We start from the raw sequence: 13,401 nt of genomic DNA on the forward strand, positions 1-13,401 counted from the left end.
CTCCCTCTTTAGCCTAAACACTAGCCTCCCCATTCTTTCACTATTCCTTCCTTTAAGCATTACAAGGAGTCCATACATTACCCGAGGTTCCGTCCTTAAACCAAGGCGTGAAAGGTACCAATAACTGAGGGTTTGGACCAAATAAAATCTACATTTATTTAATTTAATTTCCATTTGATTTATTTTAATTGAAGTTACTAACAGTTTATTCATGATGTAACAATTCAAGGAAATGCGGAAAGTGAGTAATTAATCACTTAATTACTCTTATTTTTATTCTTATTGCTAGTATCATGATTAGGGTTATTTTATATTTTATTTGACTAACACTATTATTGTTAAATTGCTTCCAATATTATGTTTATTCTATTGTTATTATGATCACTATATTGCATATTTAAAGGGAATATGTAATTGAAAATCACGCCTAATAAGATAATTTGGACAACCGGTTTAGGTTCCTTTTTAATCTTGTTATTTAATTCCAGTGATCACAAATATTTTAGAATTATGTGTTGCATTAATATTTAACCAATTTAGCTTAATAATAGTTTGGAGCTAATTGAATATTTTGTTTGCATGCCTTTGAGATCACAGGAATCACTTTTCACTATAAGAATCGAGTATTGGCCAATACGGGAGAATGTGACTCCATGACTCACTTTGTACCATCATCCCCGATCCTCCTTTAGTGGTTCCGAACCATATGGAGTTAGTAATCTCATGGATTATGAGTAGGGTGTAACCTTAGCTTCACGGGTCAATCGTTGTTGCCTATTGTTGTCCCTTAATTGTGGTTGCCTTTTATGATCCGTGAATGGTTTACAAGTTCCTTAAAAACTTGTTGGCGGCTCCCTACTTTGCTTTGTCCCTAATTGTATTATGTCAATTCCCACTTCCTATGAGTGCCAAGCATATTTACAACATGCTTTAACGTAGGCGCACTTCAAAAGATGCCTACATATACACGTTAGTTACTTCAAAGAAAATATTAAATCAAATAACTAATTTCAATAATTGAAATAGGGATTTGAGACCAAACCCTTAGAAATTATCAACCTTTCATGTCTAGGGAAAAGACAACTTCAAACTTTTCTAGGTGTGTCAGAATTCGTGAATGCGGTATTTTTACAAAAAAGGTTAAGCTTAGAAAGAGGGAGAAAGAAAAGCTATTAGCTTGAGAGAGAAGAGAATAGAAAATTTTTATGAATTCATAAAAACGGAGAAATACGACCCTATTCATAAGAATAATAGCCCAGAAACGATTAGAAAAAGACCGAATCCCATCTGGAATAAATTACCTCTGTCGGAGAACGACAGGGTCTAGCGCAACGCGACAACCCTGTCGTTGTGTGACTGTTCTGTAGTGGCGCGCCATCTTTGTTGTTTCGTGATGATTCATGCTTTTTCTAAAAACCCGTACTGAATCCTTAATCTAATTAACTTTGATTAATTCACGCTCGTACTTATGTTTGAAAACTAGATTTAATATCTTTAAAACACTTGTTTTAATCCAAATAGAATTCTTTATTTTCATAAAAGATTTATTAATCCTAACCGCATTAGAACTCAAAATAACCTTCTATTCTATTCTAGAACATTAAAATAAATCCTAATAATTTAAGGAATATTAATTTTTGGGCCCTCCACTAGATCATTGGGCCATAAAGCCATTTCAGGCCTAATTATTATTCTGACCATAACTTCCTCATTATTCGTCGGAATTGGGCTTATAATATATCGTTCGAAAGATCTTTTAGAACCCAATCCAACTAATTTATTATTAGATCCTTATCATGTACTAAACTAAATTGGAATGTACATTTCCATAAATAGAGTTCATTTTTGAAAACAGAAAGAAAGATATTTTATTAAAACAACCGCATCACAAGACTTTTCACACTTTTTCTTTATTCGATAATCAAATGACGTGAAAGGTACTCACCACTGGGTTTGGTTTTTAGGGAGACATAATTAGGTGTCTACAATGTCCAAGTTATATTCCAATTCAGACTTGTTTATGTCCTCTGTCATTAATCCGTATCTTGCAGTTGGGACTTCTACTTTTGTAGGGATTACTGCTTCGCAACCGTACACTAGTGAGAACGATGTATGGCCTGTTGCGTATTTCGGTGTTGTCTTGTCTGCCCATAGTTTGTTGGGTAGTTCTTCTGCCCATTTTCCTTTTGCGCTTTCAAGTCTCTTCTTCATGTTGTTGATTAGAACTTTATTGCTTGATTCCGCCTGTCCATTTGCTTAAGGGTATCTTGGTGTAGAAGTGATGAGTGATATGTTTCATTCTTTGTAGAATTGGTGGTCTTGTTGTTGATGAATTGGGACCCGTTATATGTAATGATTTCTTACGGTACTCCAAATTTGCTTAGTATATTTCTTTTAATGAGTGAAATGACATGCTTTTCCTTAATGTCTTTGTACGTTTCAGCCTCTATCCATTTGGAGAAATAGTCTGTCATGGCTAGGAAGTAAACTCTTTGCCCTGATGAGGGAGGCAGCTTAACTGTATCCATTCCCCACTTCATAAATGGCCAGGGTATCAATGTTGGTTTTAGCTCTTCAAATGGCTGATGAGTCAATGGTGCATGTTTTAGGCATGCTTGGTGTTGGGTTCCGTTGAGTCTGACTCACCGCAGAAATAAAACCCGAGCCCAAGAACAAACTCATAATCAATATAACAAAATGCATAAATAACAAGAATAGAGAAATGACTAAATTATCCTTGTAGCATGCTTCGCTCAACCGGAAGGAGCTCTTACTTGAGAAAATCCGAGCCTCACAAATGCCAAGGACCTCCAACAAAGTCCACGCACAACTCGACCCGACCGGTCTACTACTTGGAGGTTAGCCAAGTCCGACCAAAAATACTACCTGAGTAATTAATGAGCTTATAGGTTTCTCTCAAGTGGTGATGCCTAATTAAGCTCTTACTCAAGTGAGTTTTCCCATTTCCCAAGTTGAGTATTTAAAGGGAAACTCAACTGAAAAATCCGCTCTCCCATCAATGTGGGAGAGTTGGTAAAATCAATTTTCTCCATTTATTTTTAAATAAAAAAAAAGAAAATAGCCAACAAATAATTAATCAACAAGTGGCATACTAAGAGGAGGGGTTAGGTATGGACCACAAGGCAAAGGGGGGACCAAACTTGTTCCCCGAGGCTTTCAAGAAAACTGGCAATATGCTCCCATTTGGCCCAATAGCATGCTGCCACGTGATAGGCAAAGGTAAGGCACTAAAGTAGCCCAACTGACGTTTGGTGTGCGACTTGCTTGCTGCTAGCGTTGCTAGGCGCAGCACCAAGCGCCTCATGCTGCTGCGGGCTGGCCCGCCATGTGTGCACTACTTCTAGCTCGGCTTGGTGCGCTTACTAGCCACCTTGTCTATACCAAATGCCCATAGCACTCGGTTTGATTGGGGCATTCCGATGCTAGGGCTATTTTGGTAAATGGTTGATTAATTAGTGATTGTCTCCTCTTTAATTAATTCGACTCGACTTGCGACGCTCGGTTTCGACGCTTCTAGCTCAATTTTTGACGTCTAAATATTTATTACTTGAGAGACTCATTAATTCCTTCCGAATTAATTCGTCGTATTGGATTGTTAGTGGCTTGGGTGTGACCCGAAGGGTTCAGTCAAGATTAAGCTGTAATATTAATTATGCGTTAATATTACTGATCGGAAGTGGCCTCCACCTAAGCATTCCGATCACTTAAACTTACTGAATAAATAGCTTTTTAATAGCTTCGAACCCTCTATTAGAATAATACACTTGTTTGAAGGACACCATTCTTATTAATCTCCCACTTGTACTTCCGAACAAGTGTGCTTTTAGTGTATAACCTTTTTTCTATGTCACTTAATGTCTCTTCATGAACTATAAGGTAAGATTATTCGTCATCCTTAATACGTCCAGAATTGTTTCTCAAAATCCAAGTTTGACTGTCAATAAACAGATGATTTTTAAAATCCATCCGAGCACGGCCATGCATTTTCACAGCCTTGCTCTTCGAGAGGCCTTGTAAACAATAAAGACATGTCCCTATTTTTAGGGGGACATTCCCAATCTTGTAATGTAAGCTTCTGTTACCAAGAGGATCTAGCGACCTGAGTGTTGCTGTTATAATCTCTATGTACGGCAGACATTTGACTAACATCAAAACGGACTAGTACTCAAACAAGAGAACTCACGATACTCATGGTCGAGGAAAGATGTTCCAATAGTCATAATGAGAAGTATACTTATGACGATATTTAATATCTTATAGTATTCTCATAGGTTGATCTTGTATGGTTCTAAACGAATACCTGTGCAAATGATTTATGACAATCATGTCCTTGTAGCACAAGAAATGGTTCTATAAATAAAATTACACACTAATCTCAAGTGGTCATTAATCATTCATCATTTAAATGACCTTGATTAGGGATAATTCTTGATTATAATATTCAATGTTCACTTAGTAGGTGTTTCTTTATCCAAGACTAGTCGTGATACTCTATTTTTAATATTCTCATAATCGAATGGACTCAATATTTAATCCTAAACCACAATTAAATAGAATATAGAGTGATAAATTGCATGAATTAAATTAGTCCAAAGCCTGAATGGTTCATCTTAGTGTCTTACATTAAAATGTTTAAAATTAATTAAAACACTAAATAAAGAAATCAAAGCCAATTTCCAACGTGCTTGTTATGCTTCACTTGAGGTAAAGGTTTAGTAAGTGGATCGGCTACAATGTCATCTGTTCCAACTTTACAAATTCCGATTTCACCCTTTGATTTCCATTCTCTTATCAAGTGAAATCTTCGCTTGACATGTTTGACATTCTTATGTTCCCTTAGCCCTCTGGCCTGAGCAATAGCTCCATTATTGTCACAATAGAGGGATATTGGACCCTTGGTAGAGGATTCACCATCAAGTTCACCAACAAACTTACGAATCCAAACTGCCTCCTTAGCCACTTCAGCAACTGCCAAGTATTCGACTCCAGCTGTAGAATCTGTAGTTGTGCTCTGCTTGACACTCTTCCAACTAAACGCTCCTCCATTTAGACAGAACGCATATCCTGACCGTGATTTAAAATAGTCTCTGTCTGTTTGGAAGCTTGCGTCAGTATAATCTTCAATAACTAATTCTTCTAAGCCACCATATACTAGGAATTTATCCTTGTTCCTTTTCAGGTACTTTAGGATATTCTTGACCGCAATCTAATATGCCTCTCCTGGGTCTGATTGGTATTGGCTCGTAGAACTCAAGGTATACAATACCTCTGGCCTAGTACATATCATGGCATACATGATCGTCCAATTATCGAAGCATATGGAATCTCATTCATCCTTTCTTGCTCATCAGGTGTCTTTGGACACTGTTTCTTGCTCAAGGTTATGCCATGTGACATGGGCAAGTGACCTCTCTTGGCCTATTCCATCCCGAACCGTGCCAGTACCTTATCAATATAAGTACTCTGGCTCAATCTAATCATCCTTTTCAATCTATCCCTATAGATCTTGATGCCCAATATGTACTGAGCCTTTCCCAAGTCTTTCATTGAAAAACATTTTCCAAGCCAAGCCTTTACAAAATCTAACATCGAAATGCTATTTCCAATGAGAAATATGTCATCGACATATAAGACTAGGAAGGCGATGTCACTCCCACTGACCTTCTTGTAAACACAAGATTCATCTGGATTCTTGATAAAACCAAACTTACTGATGGCTTCATCGAATCACAGATTCCAACTTCTGCTCGCTTGCTTTATCCCATAGATGGACTTTTTAAGCTTACACACTTTCCCAGCATTGTTTTGGTTGACAAAACCTTTAGGCCGTGTCATGTACACAATTTCTTCCAAAATTCCATTGTGGAAGGCGGTTATGACGTCCATCTTCCATATTTCATACTTGTAATATGCAACAATTGCTAGGAGGATCCAAATGGATTTAAGCATTGCGACCGGAGAAAAGGTTTCATCGTAATTAATACCATGAATTTTTCTGTAACCTTTTGTTACCAATCTAGATTTGTAAATGAATGCATTTCAACTTTGTCGGTTTTCAATTTGAAAATCCACTTACATCCGATAGGTGTGTAACCCTCGGGTAAGTCAACCAAGTCCCAGACTTGATTTTCAACATGAAATCCATTCAGATCTCATGGCCTCTTGTCATTTAGCAAAGTTGGTGCTAGCCATCGCTTGCTTGTAGGTTGCCAATTCATCTCCATCCATTACTAAGATGTTCTGATTCTCGGTTAATACAATACCAAGAAACCTATCAAGTTGAGACCTCGGCCTCTGCGATTTACGCAGGGTAACAGACTAAGCATTTGCATTGTCAGTTTGACTTTGCACATTTTGACTAGCGTCAACAGATGCTGTTTGAGCACTTTGAATGTCAATCTGATTTTGTTGCTCGTCCTCTCGAACTTCATCGAGTTTGATTTTCCTCCCACTTGTCATTTTGGAAAGGTGTTCCTTCACCAAAAAGACACCATTGCGAGCAATAAACACTTTCTTTTTGGATTTATTGTAGAATTAATACCCTTTGGTTTCTTTTAGGTAGCTCACAAAGAAAACCTTGTCATATTTGGGGTGAATTTTGTCAGAAATTAATTTCTTGACATATGCTTTGCATCCCCCCATATCATTAGAAAAGACAACCTAGGAGGTTTCATTGTCCATAGCTCGTATGAAGTCTTTTATACAGCTTTTGATGGAGCACAGTTCAGTGTTAGTGCCGCAGTTAAAAGTGTGTGTCCTCAGAAAGAGATAAGAAGATCACTAAGACCCATTGTTGATCGTACCATGTCCAACAAGGTTTGATTTCTCCTTTCGGATGCTCCGTTCCATTGTGGAGTTCCTGGAGGTGTTAATTTTGAAATTATGCCCTATTCTTTCAGGGTCATCAAGTTCTTGGCTCAAGTATTCACCACCTCGATCTGCTCGAAGGGCTTTTATTTTCTTGCCAAGCTGATTTTCAACTTCACTCTGAAATTCTTTGAACTTTTCAAACGATTCAGATTTATGTGACATAAGGTAGACATAGCCATATCTACTATAGTCATTTGTGAATGTGACAAAATATCGATGGCCGTTTCTTATGGTCAAGCTCATTGGTCCACATACATTGGTGTGTATTAGGCCCAACAAGTCATCTGCCCTTTCTCCCAATTTGGAGAATGGCTGCTTAATAATCTTGCCTAATAAACATCCTTCGCAATTTTCAAACGATTGTAAATCGAATGAGTCAATAACATCTTTTTGTACTAGTTTCTTGATGCGTTTGATGTTAATGTTGCTAAGACGAAAATGCCACAATTATGTTTGATTTGACTCAATGGTCTTAGCTTTCTTGGCGGTATTATTTACATTATAAACTTATTTGTCTAATGAAAGCACATAAAGACCATTTTCAGAATGTGTAATACCATATAAAACATTATCGAGATAAAACGAACATTCATTGTCCTTTACTCGAAACTCAAAACCTTTGGTGTCCAACGCCGAAATTAAAATAATATTTTTGGTAATGTTGGGAACATAATAACAGTTTTCAAGTTCCAAACTAGCCCTTGGGTTAAAGACAAACTGAGAGTTCCTACGGATACAATTTCTTTTTTAGCCCCATTGCCGACTGGGAGTTCAACCTCTCCCTTCGCTAGCATCCTAGTATTCCTTAGTCCCTGAGAATTGGAACAAAGGTGTGAGCCACATCCGGTATCTAATACCCATGATGTTGAGCTAGTGAAGTTAAAGTCTATAACAAATATACCTGATCCAGAAGCAATAGTTATGTTCTACTTATCTTCCTTGAATTTGAGGCAATCTCTGTTCCAATGTCCCTTCTTCTTGCAATAGAAGCATTCGGAATCAGATTTGGAAGATGTTATCTTCTTCTCCTTATTATCCTTGGTAAACTTCGACTTAGGCAGAATGGTCTTCTTATTACCCTTCCCCTTAAAGACTTTCTTCTTCTTGCCTGATTACTTGAACGACTTGCCCTTTTTGATCATGAGCATATCATGCTTCCCCTCATTCTTGAGCGTTTTCTCGGCTTGCTTCAACATACTATGAAGCTCCGTGATGGTTTTCTCCATGTTGTGCATTTTATAGTTTATCTTGAACTGATCATAACCTTTGTGCAGCGAGTGGAGATTGATGTCAATTGTCATCTCGGTTGAATATCGCGCGTCAAGCCTTTCCATGTTCTCAAATAATTCTATCATTTTGAGTACATGTGGGCTAACTGGCTCTCCTTTCTTGAGCTTGCTCTCAAAGATTTGCCTGTGGGTTTCAAATCATTCAGTTCGGGCCTGCTCTTGGAACATGTTCTGCAGCTCAGAAATGATCTAAAAAACAGTCTCTTTCTCAAAGAGAGTGTTTTGAAGGTCGGGAGACATTGTGGCCAAAATGATGCATTTGACATCTCGATTGGCAATTTGCCATCGATTTAGGGCAACCTGAGTCACCTCCTCATTGGGAGTCTTGGGCATTTCCTCGTCAAGGACATATTCCTTTTTCTCTTGCATGAGAACTATACGCAAGTTCCTTTGCCAATAAAGAAAATTGGCCCACTTAACTTCTCCTTGTCGAGAATTGAGCGCAACGAGAATTGGTTGTTTGAGTTATTTGCAGATATTGTTCTACAATTGAAAAAATTTGAAATGAAAAACCATTCATAATACTTAAATAACATTGAAATAATACATATTAATCAAACTTATTTCAACATCTTATTCATACATTAAATTGTCCCCATTTGGTGAGCATAAGTCGATTCCAAGTTCCAAAGAGAAAATGAGTAGTTAAGCATGCTTTGGTTTGTCTTAACATTCAATATTCTAAGGTAAGAAACTCTTTGCTAATGGCTCCAAGACACTCTTGGTTAGATAAATCATCGCATCTAATGCTCTCTCAACAACTTATCCACTTTTCCACGACATGTTAGGACTCCTTCACTCATATCGTTGAGTATAACCAAAACCAACTTGCATACCCGGTATGCTTTACGTATCCTAGGGAGAAATAGTGATGCCTCGTTTTGGCGTAGCCCATCACTACTCTCAATAGTTCGGTAAGTGTTATTTTGGAATAGCAAATTTTAATCAATATTTTAGGGACCTAGGGTTTCTATGTTGGTTGATTTAAGTGAATGTAATTAATCATCGCAACATTCAAAATCCTAAACATGCATATAACATATAATTCATATATATAATCATAAAAATATATAAAAAATGATGCATTTGGCAACTAGCATGTCCTCTTGATTCTTCAAATCTTCAAGGGTCGTCTTTTGGAACTTCATGGTTTCATCTTCCAAGAACCTCCGTCTTCAAGACATAACAAAAATAATGCAAATAATAGTATCTACTATTAGGAATAATATAAATATTAAGGTGCAAAATACTCAACGGTTCGCATACCGTATTTAGATTTACATAAATACGAGATGGAACGCAGTCCGTATTTTCTATCCTAATCGGGACCCACGAGTTGCCATTTTTATAAAACCTGCGAGAGAATATACATTCAATTCATCCATTCATTATTTGTGAATGGCCCATGCATTTTACAACGATAAACAAGTAACAATGCATAAACACGCGTAAACTAGTAACTAATTTAGGTTGTTAATCCGATTAACGCGCTTAATTAAAACTAGTCAAAGTTGTTTCACCGATTATGTAATTTAGCGCAATTAAAATTGAAGCTCCCACTAAATTCCGCATCCATCTTAATTAATCCAATTAATTAAGCCGGTAAACCCATAATTTTGCCAAAATTAATTTTGCAAATGCCGCTCAAAAACCCGAGGCCTAGCCTCTAAAATTAAATAAAATAATTAAAATAAAATATAATTAAATTAATTAGAATAATTAAAATGGCAAAAAATAGCAAACACATAGCCAACCGCACGCAAGTGGCTCGCACACCTAGACTAGCTAGGTGCACTCTATTGCTAGCCAAGGGTGCCTAGCAGCCCCGGGCAATGCAGCTTGGTGCGTGCTCCCGCACCACCCCAACGCAGCACTGCTAGGCCAAGCCTAGCGGCGTTTGCTGTGGGTTGCAAGGTGCAAGGCAACACGCATAAGTTTTCTTGCCCTCATTGCAATGCACCAAAACACACACACATGCTCAAGCACGCACCTCCAGCCACGCTCGTACAGCCATGCACACACAGCAACACGCTGTGCTAGGCTGCGACTTGCTGGCTGGCCATGGTGTGCCATGCTGCTGGTTAGAGGGAAGTAGCCACGCATTGTGGTGCGCACCAAGCGCACCAACCCTTAGCAGCCACATGTGGGATACTTAGCAGCCCAACTGGACAAGGGTTGTGTGTTTTGGTTTGCGTGCCACACTCTCTGGATTAAATCTGAATTTTGCGTGAAGTTAATTAACTAATTTCACATTGATTTTAGAACTAATTTAATGAGCAAAATGAAAAATTATAACAAGTCCAACTTAAATAAAATTTATCAAAGTGCACAAAACCAAAATTATTCCCAAGAACTATTTTTTAATAAAATTTTGTTCAACTTGGTGCAATAAAATAAATAAGGGTAATGCTCCCTATTAATTTAATTAATTTAAATTAACCATGAGATTTGACAAAATCAAAAGGGGAGTTGGAATTATGAACATAAAATTCAAATAAAGATTCCAACTTTAAGTTGTGAATCCTTGAAAAATTATATCTTCCAATATGAAGATAAATGAAATTTCTATCAAAATATTGAAACTTTATGATTCCAATCAATTTAATACATGATTAAATCAAAATTTCAACCAAAAATTGATGGAATTTAGTAACTCAAAGTTCCGTCTACTTAAAACAATTAAAGATTGGATCTTTAGTACTTAGAAGCCTCAAAGAATAAAATTTTCACACTTAATGCATTGGACTTGCAATTATGTGAAAATTTAACCAATCTTTTAAGCATTCATTACTACAAAGTAACCATACTTAAAGAGGTCAAAAAATGCATAAACATTAAGGAAAGACCATATACATAATCACCATAAATATGCCATTAAGATTCTATGATAAAAGATTTAAAATTTCTTGTCAAAACGAAAAACCTCGAAAAAGGCATTTCTAATCAGATTTTGACCTTTTTTAGAGCCCTAAAGGGTTAAAAGATTTCCAGAACGTTGTTTCCACCCAAAATTCAATATTTTTGGGCAAATATCTGGGTTCGGGGCCATAATTAGCTTTAAAACGAGTTTAAATTAATAAAACCGAACTACTAATCTAATTAGTAACATAAACCAGAAAAAAAACAGCATGAAAATTATTTGTTATAAAAATAAATGATTAAGACTCTGATACCGCTGTTGGGTTTCGATGAGTCCGACTCACCGCGAAAATAAAACCCTAGCCGAGGAACAAACTCACAATTAATATAACAAAATGCATAAATAACAAGAATAGAGAAAAGACTAAATTACCTATTTAGTGTTCTTCGCTCAACCGGAAGGAGTTCTTACTTGAGAAAAGCCAAGCCTCACAAATGGCAAGGACCTCCAATGAAGTCCACCCACAACTCGACCCGACCGGTCTACTACTTGGAGGTTAGCCAAGTCCGACTAAAAAGACTACCCGAGTAATTAATGAGCTTATACGTTTTATCTCAAGTAGATGCCTAATTAAGCTCTTACTCAAGTGAGTTTTCCCATTTCCCAAGTTGGGTATTTATAGGATACTCAAGTGAGAAATCCACTCTCCCATCAATGTGGGAGAGTTGGTAAAATTAATTTTCTCTTTTTATTTTTAAATAAACAAAAAAGAAAATAGCAAACAACTAATTAATCAACAAGTGGCTTACTAAGAGGAGGGGTTAGGTAAGGACCACAAGGGAAAGGGGGGACCAAACTTGATCCCCAAAGCTTTCAAGAAAACCTGCCATATGCTCCTACTTTCCCCAATAGCATGCTGCCATGTGGTAAGCAGAGCCAAGGCACTCAAGCAGCCCAGCTGGCGCTAGGGGTGTTCAAATCCGGGTACCAGATTTCGGGTACTTGTTAATTTGTCCCATGTCCCGACCCGAATATCTCGTGTACCCGGGTTCCGGGTACTCGATTTATTCGGGTTGGGACATAGGGTACCTGAATTTTTGAATGATTGTAATTAATTTTCTTTCAAAAGGTAAAAAACTGAAAAACAATTTAGATCTACTACCCAATCTCCACACAATCGAACAACTAAGATACAAAATAACCAATTACACAAAGATTTGTTTCAATAATAATAATAAAATTTGAAATATACAAAGAATTAGAAGAAAAAAAAATATAATTAGAAATTGCAAGTCTTGCAACAGTTAATTATATTAGAAAATATAATTAGAAATTATAATTAATTTTCTCCCAAGGTACTGTTGCAACAGTTGCAAACTTGCAAAATAGAATGCAGCGAAGACCAACGCGACATTGTTGGGCGAAGTAGCACGCAGCAACCACAGACACTGGAGCTAGGCGAAGCAGCAGTGAGAATCAGACGGAGGTGGGCAAAGCAGCGGTAGGAGTTGGAGATTGCAGATCGAGAGTGAGGGAATTGAATTAGAAGGCGGTTGAGATTCTTGAGAAGAGGTTTTGAGAGTTTGAGAATAGAGAACAATCTCCAATGAATTCCGACCCCCTTCCGACCACCGAAAAAACCATCGAAGAAATGTACCAGAAAAAAACCCATCTCGAACACATCCTCCTTTGACCTGACACTTACGTCGGATCCATAAAATAACACGAACAATCTTTTCTAGGAAGAAGAAGGTAGGAAGAGAGAGAGAGAGAGAGGCAGAAAGAGAGAGGAAGAGCAAGAGAGGAAAAAAGTGAGCGGCGGAGAGAGAGGAAGAGAACCCCAATTTCCAAACTTATACTATGGGTTGGGTTGTGTAAGTTAGTAGCGATTTTTTAAAAAAATTTTAATTTATTATCGGGTATTTGGGTACCCGATAATGGAAAAATGCGCCCCATGTCTCGACCCGGATTTAAGGCAATTTTCCTGGGTCGGGTACCCATCCCGAAAAAACAGTTTTTTCTCCTAAATTTCCCATCGGGTATCTACCAGGTCATTGGGAATTCGGGTCTAGACAATCGGGTCGGGTTTCTTAAACACCCCTAGCTGGTGCTTGGTGTGCTGCTAGCCTGCTGGTAACATGGCTGGGTGCAGCATCAAGCGCGCCATGCTGCCGCGAACTAGTGCGCCATGCGTGCTAGCCTGCTAGTAGCATGCTGCGGCATGTGCTACTAGCTGGCGCCATGCGCCCACTGCTGCTAGCTAGTTGCGGCTGCCACGCACATGCTAGCATGGCTTGCTAGCCATGTGCTGGCAACATTGCTAGCCATGGTGCGCTAGCACGCACTAGCCAACCTTGGTTG

The sequence above is a fragment of the Chenopodium quinoa genome, unplaced genomic scaffold (genome assembly GCF_001683475.1).
Source record: "Chenopodium quinoa cultivar QQ74 unplaced genomic scaffold, ASM168347v1, whole genome shotgun sequence".
NCBI classification, from domain to species: Eukaryota; Viridiplantae; Streptophyta; class Magnoliopsida; order Caryophyllales; family Amaranthaceae; genus Chenopodium; species Chenopodium quinoa.